Source organism: Lampetra fluviatilis, unplaced genomic scaffold (genome assembly GCF_964198595.1).
Source record: "Lampetra fluviatilis unplaced genomic scaffold, kcLamFluv1.1 SCAFFOLD_445, whole genome shotgun sequence".
NCBI classification, from domain to species: domain Eukaryota; kingdom Metazoa; phylum Chordata; class Hyperoartia; order Petromyzontiformes; family Petromyzontidae; genus Lampetra; species Lampetra fluviatilis.
In genome coordinates this window covers 1-5,000 of record NW_027621482.1, presented here as the reverse complement: position 1 = coordinate 5,000, position 5,000 = coordinate 1, and the positions used below count along the sequence as shown (strand labels likewise).

General features: G+C 72.4%; 1 protein-coding gene across 1 annotated transcript in view; it reads right to left on the bottom strand.

Moving 5' to 3' along the window:
• Nucleotides 1-770, bottom strand: part of LOC144955317 (structural maintenance of chromosomes protein 3-like) — a 69,337-nt gene extending 68,567 nt beyond the window's left edge. Inside the window, 2 exon segments of the mRNA XM_078885567.1 lie at nucleotides 1-203; nucleotides 652-770. The exon segment at nucleotides 1-203 is cut by the window's left edge and continues 11 nt beyond it. The gene's annotated coding sequence lies outside the window, so the exon portion shown is untranslated.
• Between the last annotated feature and the right edge of the window lie 4,230 nt (nucleotides 771-5,000).

The window sequence follows — 5,000 nt, the reverse complement described above, 5'->3', positions numbered from 1 at the left end:
CGAGGTTCTTCTCCTTGCTGGTCTCCGAGTCCTCCAGGTCCTTCTTGATGTTGGCGATCTGCCGCTTCTTGTCCCCGATGGCGTGGTCCAGCGACTTCAGCTCCTTCTTGATCCACTTATCACGCTCCTCCTTCGACGTGAACTGACTGCCCCGGCCCTGCTTCGCGTACAGATCCGTGCGCTCCTGCGACGCCTGGGTCAGTCTGAGGGGGTCACGGGGGTCGAGAGGGTCACGGGGGTAGAGAGAGGGGGTCACGAGGGGTAGAGGGACCCTGCTTCGCGTACAGATCCGTGCGCTCCTGCGACGCCTGAGTCAGTCTGAGGGGGTCACGGGGGGTCACGGGGGTAGAGAGAGGGGGGTAGAGAGAGGGGGTAGAGAGAGGGGGTAGAGAGAGGGGGTAGAGAGAGAGGGTAGAGAGGGGGTCACGGGGGGTAGAGGGACCCTGCTTCGCGTACAGATCCGTGCGCTCCTGCGACGCCTGGGTCAGTCTGAGGGGGTCACGGGGGGTCACGGGGGTAGAGAGAGGGGGTAGAGAGAGGGGGTAGAGAGAGGGGGTAGAGAGAGAGGGTAGAGAGGGGGTCACTGGGGGTAGAGAGAGAGGGGGTCACAGGGGGTCACAGGGAGCACGGGGGGTCACGGGGGGTGTGTACCTGGCGATCCCCTTCTCCTCCTTCTCCTTGACGGCGCTGTACTTGGGCTCCGCCTGCGCCAACTCGGACTGCTTCTCCTCAATCTTCTCCAGCAGCTTCACTCGCTCCTTCAGCAGCCGCTTCTGCTCGCCACGTGGCGAGGGGGGTGGGTGACGGGGTGAGGGGGTGTGGGAGGGGGTGAGGGGGTAAGGGGGCGAGTGAGGGGGGTGAGGGGGGTGGGTGAGGGGGCGGGTGAGTGGGTTGGTGAGGGGGCGGGTGAGGGGGCGGGTGACGGGGTGAGGGGGTTGGTGAGGGGGTGAGGGGGTAAGGGGGCGAGTGAGGGGGTGAGGGGGTGGGTGAGGGGGCGGGTGAGTGGGTTGGTGAGGGGGCGGGTGAGGGGGCGGGTGAGGGGGTGAGGGGGGCGAGTGAGGGGGTGAGGGGGTGGGTGAGGGGGCGGGTGAGTGGGTTGGTGAGGGGGCGGGTGACGGGGTGAGGGGGTGGGTGAGGGGGGCGGGTGAGGGGGTGGGTGAGTGAGGGGGCGGGTGAGGGGGCGGGTGAGGGGGTGAGGGGGCGGGTGAGGGGGCGGGTGAGGGGGGTGAGGGGGCGGGTAAGGGGGTGAGGGGGCGGGTGACGGGGTGAGGGGGTTGGTGAGTGAGGGGGTTGGTGAGGGGGGTGAGTGAGGGGGTCGGTGAGTGGGTTGGTGAGGGGGTGAGGGGGCGGGTGACGGGGTGAGGGGGTTGGTGAGGGGGTGAGGGGGTAAGGGGGCGAGTGAGGGGGTGAGGGGGTGGGTGAGGGGGCGGGTGAGTGGGTTGGTGAGGGGGCGGGTGAGGGGGCGGGTGAGGGGGTGAGGGGGCGGGTGAGGGGGTGAGGGGGCGGGTAAGGGGGTGAGTGAGGGGGTTGGTGAGGGGGCGGGTGAGGGGGGCGGGTGAGGGGGTGAGGGGGCGGGTGCGGGGGGTGAGGGGGCGGGTAAGGGGGTGAGTGAGGGGGTTGGTGAGGGGGCGGGTGAGGGGGCGGGTGAGTGGGTTGGTGAGAGGGTGAGTGAGGGGGTGAGTGAGAGGGTGGGGTGAGTGGGTTGGTGAGTGGGTGAGGGGGTTGGTGAGGGGGCGGGTGAGGGGGGTGAGGGGGGCGGGTGACGGGGTGAGGGGGCGGGTGAGGGGGTGAGGGGGTTGGTGAGGGGGTGAGGGGGTGGGTGAGTGAGGGGGTTGGTGAGGGGGTTGGTGTGTGGGTTGGTGAGGGGGCGGGTGAGGGGGCGGGTGAGGGGGTGAGGGGGCGGGTGACGGGGTGAGGGGGGCGGGTGAGGGGGTGAGGGGGTTGGTGAGGGGGTGAGGGGGTGAGGGGGTGAGGGGGTGGGTGAGGGGGCGGGTGAGTGGGTTGGTGAGGGGGCGGGTGAGGGGGGCGGGTGACGGGGTGAGGGGGCGGGTGAGGGGGTGAGGGGGGTGGGTGAGGGGGCGGGTGAGTGGGTTGGTGAGGGGGCGGGTGAGGGGGCGGGTGACGGGGTGAGGGGGCGGGTGAGGGGGTGAGGGGGCGGGTAAGGGGGTGAGTGAGGGGGTTGGTGAGGGGGTGGGTGAGTGGGTTGGTGAGGGGGCGGGTGAGGGGGCGGGTGAGGGGGTGAGAGGGCGGGTGAGGGGGTGAGGGGGCGGGTAAGGGGGGTGAGTGAGGGGGTTGGTGAGGGGGCGGGTGAGGGGGTGAGGGGGCGGGTGAGGGGGTGAGGGGGCGGGTAAGGGGGTGAGTGAAGGGGTTGGTGAGGGGGCGGGTGAGGGGGCGGGTGAGGGGGGTGAGGGGGCGGGTGCGGGGGTGAGGGGGCGGGTAAGGGGGTGAGTGAGGGGGTTGGTGAGGGGGCGGGTGAGGGGGCGGGTGAGGGGGGTGAGGGGGCGGGTAAGGGGGTGAGTGAGGGGGTTGGTGAGGGGGCGGGTGAGGGGGCGGGTGAGGGGGTGAGGGGGGCGGGTGCGGGGGTGAGGGGGCGGGTAAGGGGGGTGAGTGAGGGGGTTGGTGAGGGGGCGGGTGAGGGGGCGGGTGAGTGGGTTGGTGAGAGGGTGAGTGAGGGGGTGAGTGAGAGGGGTGGGTGAGTGGGTTGGTGAGTGGGTGAGGGGGTTGGTGAGGGGGCGGGTGAGGGGGTGAGGGGGCGGGTGACGGGGTGAGGGGGCGGGTGAGGGGGTGAGGGGGTTGGTGAGGGGGTGAGGGGGTGGGTGAGTGAGGGGGTTGGTGAGGGGGTTGGTGTGTGGGTTGGTGAGGGGGCGAGTGAGGGGGTGAGGGGGCGGGTGACGGGGTGAGGGGGCGGGTGAGGGGGTGAGGGGGCGGGGTAAGGGGGTGAGTGAGGGGGTTGGTGAGGGGGCGGGTGAGGGGGCGGGTGAGGGGGTGAGGGGGCGGGTGAGGGGGTGAGGGGGTGGGTGAGGGGGCGGGTGAGTGGGTTGGTGAGGGGGCGGGTGAGGGGGCGGGTGACGGGGTGAGGGGGCGGGTGAGGGGGTGAGGGGGTGGGTGAGGGGGCGGGTGAGTGGGTTGGTGAGGGGGCGGGTGGAGGGGGCGGGTGACGGGGTGAGGGGGCGGGTGAGGGGGTGAGGGGGCGGGTAAGGGGGTGAGTGAGGGGGTTGGTGAGGGGGTGGGTGAGGGGGGCGGGTGAGTGGGTTGGTGAGGGGGCGGGTGAGGGGGCGGGTGAGGGGGCGGGTGAGGGGGTGAGGGGGCGGGTGAGGGGGTGAGGGGGCGGGTAAGGGGGTGAGTGAGGGGGTTGGTGAGGGGGCGGGTGAGGGGGGTGAGGGGGCGGGTGAGGGGGTGAGGGGGCGGGTAAGGGGGTGAGTGAAGGGGTTGGTGAGGGGGCGGGTGAGGGGGCGGGTGAGGGGGTGAGGGGGCGGGTGCGGGGGTGAGGGGGCGGGTAAGGGGGTGAGTGAGGGGGTTGGTGAGGGGGCGGGTGAGGGGGCGGGTGAGTGGGTTGGTGAGAGGGTGAGTGAGGGGGTGAGTGAGAGGGTGGGTGAGTGGGTTGGTGAGTGGGTGAGGGGGTTGGTGAGGGCGTGAGTGATGGGGTGAGTGGGTGGGTGTGGGAGGGGGTGAGGGGGCGGGTGAGGGGGCGGGTGAGGGGGTGAGTGAGGGGGTGAGTGGGTGGGTGAGGGGGTGAGTGAGGGGGTGAGTGGGCGGGTGTGGGAGGGGGTGAGGGGGGCGGGTGAGGGGGCGGGTGAGGGGGCGAGTGAGGGGGTGAGTGAGGGGGTGAGTGGGTGGGTGAGGGGGTGAGTGAGGGGGTGAGTGGGCGGGTGTGGGAGGGGGTGAGGGGGCGGGTGAGGGGGCGGGTGAGGGGGTGAGTGAGGGGGTGAGTGAGGGGGTGAGTGGGTGGGTGAGGGGGTGAGTGGGCAGGTGAGGGGGCGGGTGAGGGGGCGAAGTGAGGGGGCGAGTGAGGGGGTGAGTGGGCGGGTGTGGGAGGGGGTGAGGGGGGCGGGGTGAGGGGGTTGGTGAGGGGGTGGGTGAGGGGGCGGGTGAGGGGGTGGGTGAGGGGGGCGGGTGAGGGGGTGAGTGAGGGGGTGAGTGAGGGGGTGAGTGAGGGGGTGAGTGAGGGGGTGAGTGGGTGGGTGAGGGGGTGAGTGGGCGGGTGGGGGGCGGGTGAGGGGGCGAGTGAGGGGGTGAGTGAGGGGGTGAGTGGGCGGGTGTGGGAGGGGGGTGAGGGGGCGGGTGAGGGGGTTGGTGAGGGGGCAGGTGAGGGGGCGGGGTGAGGGGGTGAGTGAGGGGGTGGGTGAGGGGGTGAGTGAGGGGGCAGGTGAGTGGGCGGGTGAGGGAGGGGGTGAGTGGGTGGGTGAGGGGGTGAGTGAGGGGGTGAGTGGGTGTGGGAGGGGGTGAGGGGGCGGGTGAGGGGGCGGGTGAGGGGGCGAAGTGAGGGGGCGAGTGAGGGGGTGAGTGAGGGGGTGAGTGGGCGGGTGTGGGAGGGGGTGAGGGGGCAGGTGAGGGGGTTGGTGAGGGGGTGGGTGAGGGGGTGAGTGAGGGGGTGAGTGAGCGGGTGTGGGAGGGGGTGAGTGGGTGGGTGAGTGGGTGAGTGAGGGGGTGAGTGAGGGGGTGAGTGAGGGGGGTGAGTGGGTGTGGGAGGGGGTGAGGGGGCGGGTGAGGGGGGCGGGTGAGGGGGCGAGTGAGGGGGTGAGTGAGGGGGGTGAGTGAGGGGGTGAGTGGGCGGGTGTGGGAGGGGGTGAGGGGGCGGGTGAGGGGGTTGGTGAGGGGGTGGGTGAGGGGGCGGGTGAGGGGGTGAGTGAGGGGGTGAGTGAGCGGGTGTGGGAGGGGGTGAGTGGGTGGGTGAGGGGGTGAGTGAGGGGGTTGGTGAGCGACTGTGTGAGCGAGCGGGTGAGCGACTGTGTGAGCGACTGGGTGAGCGACTGGGTGAGTGAGCGAAGTGAGTGACTGGG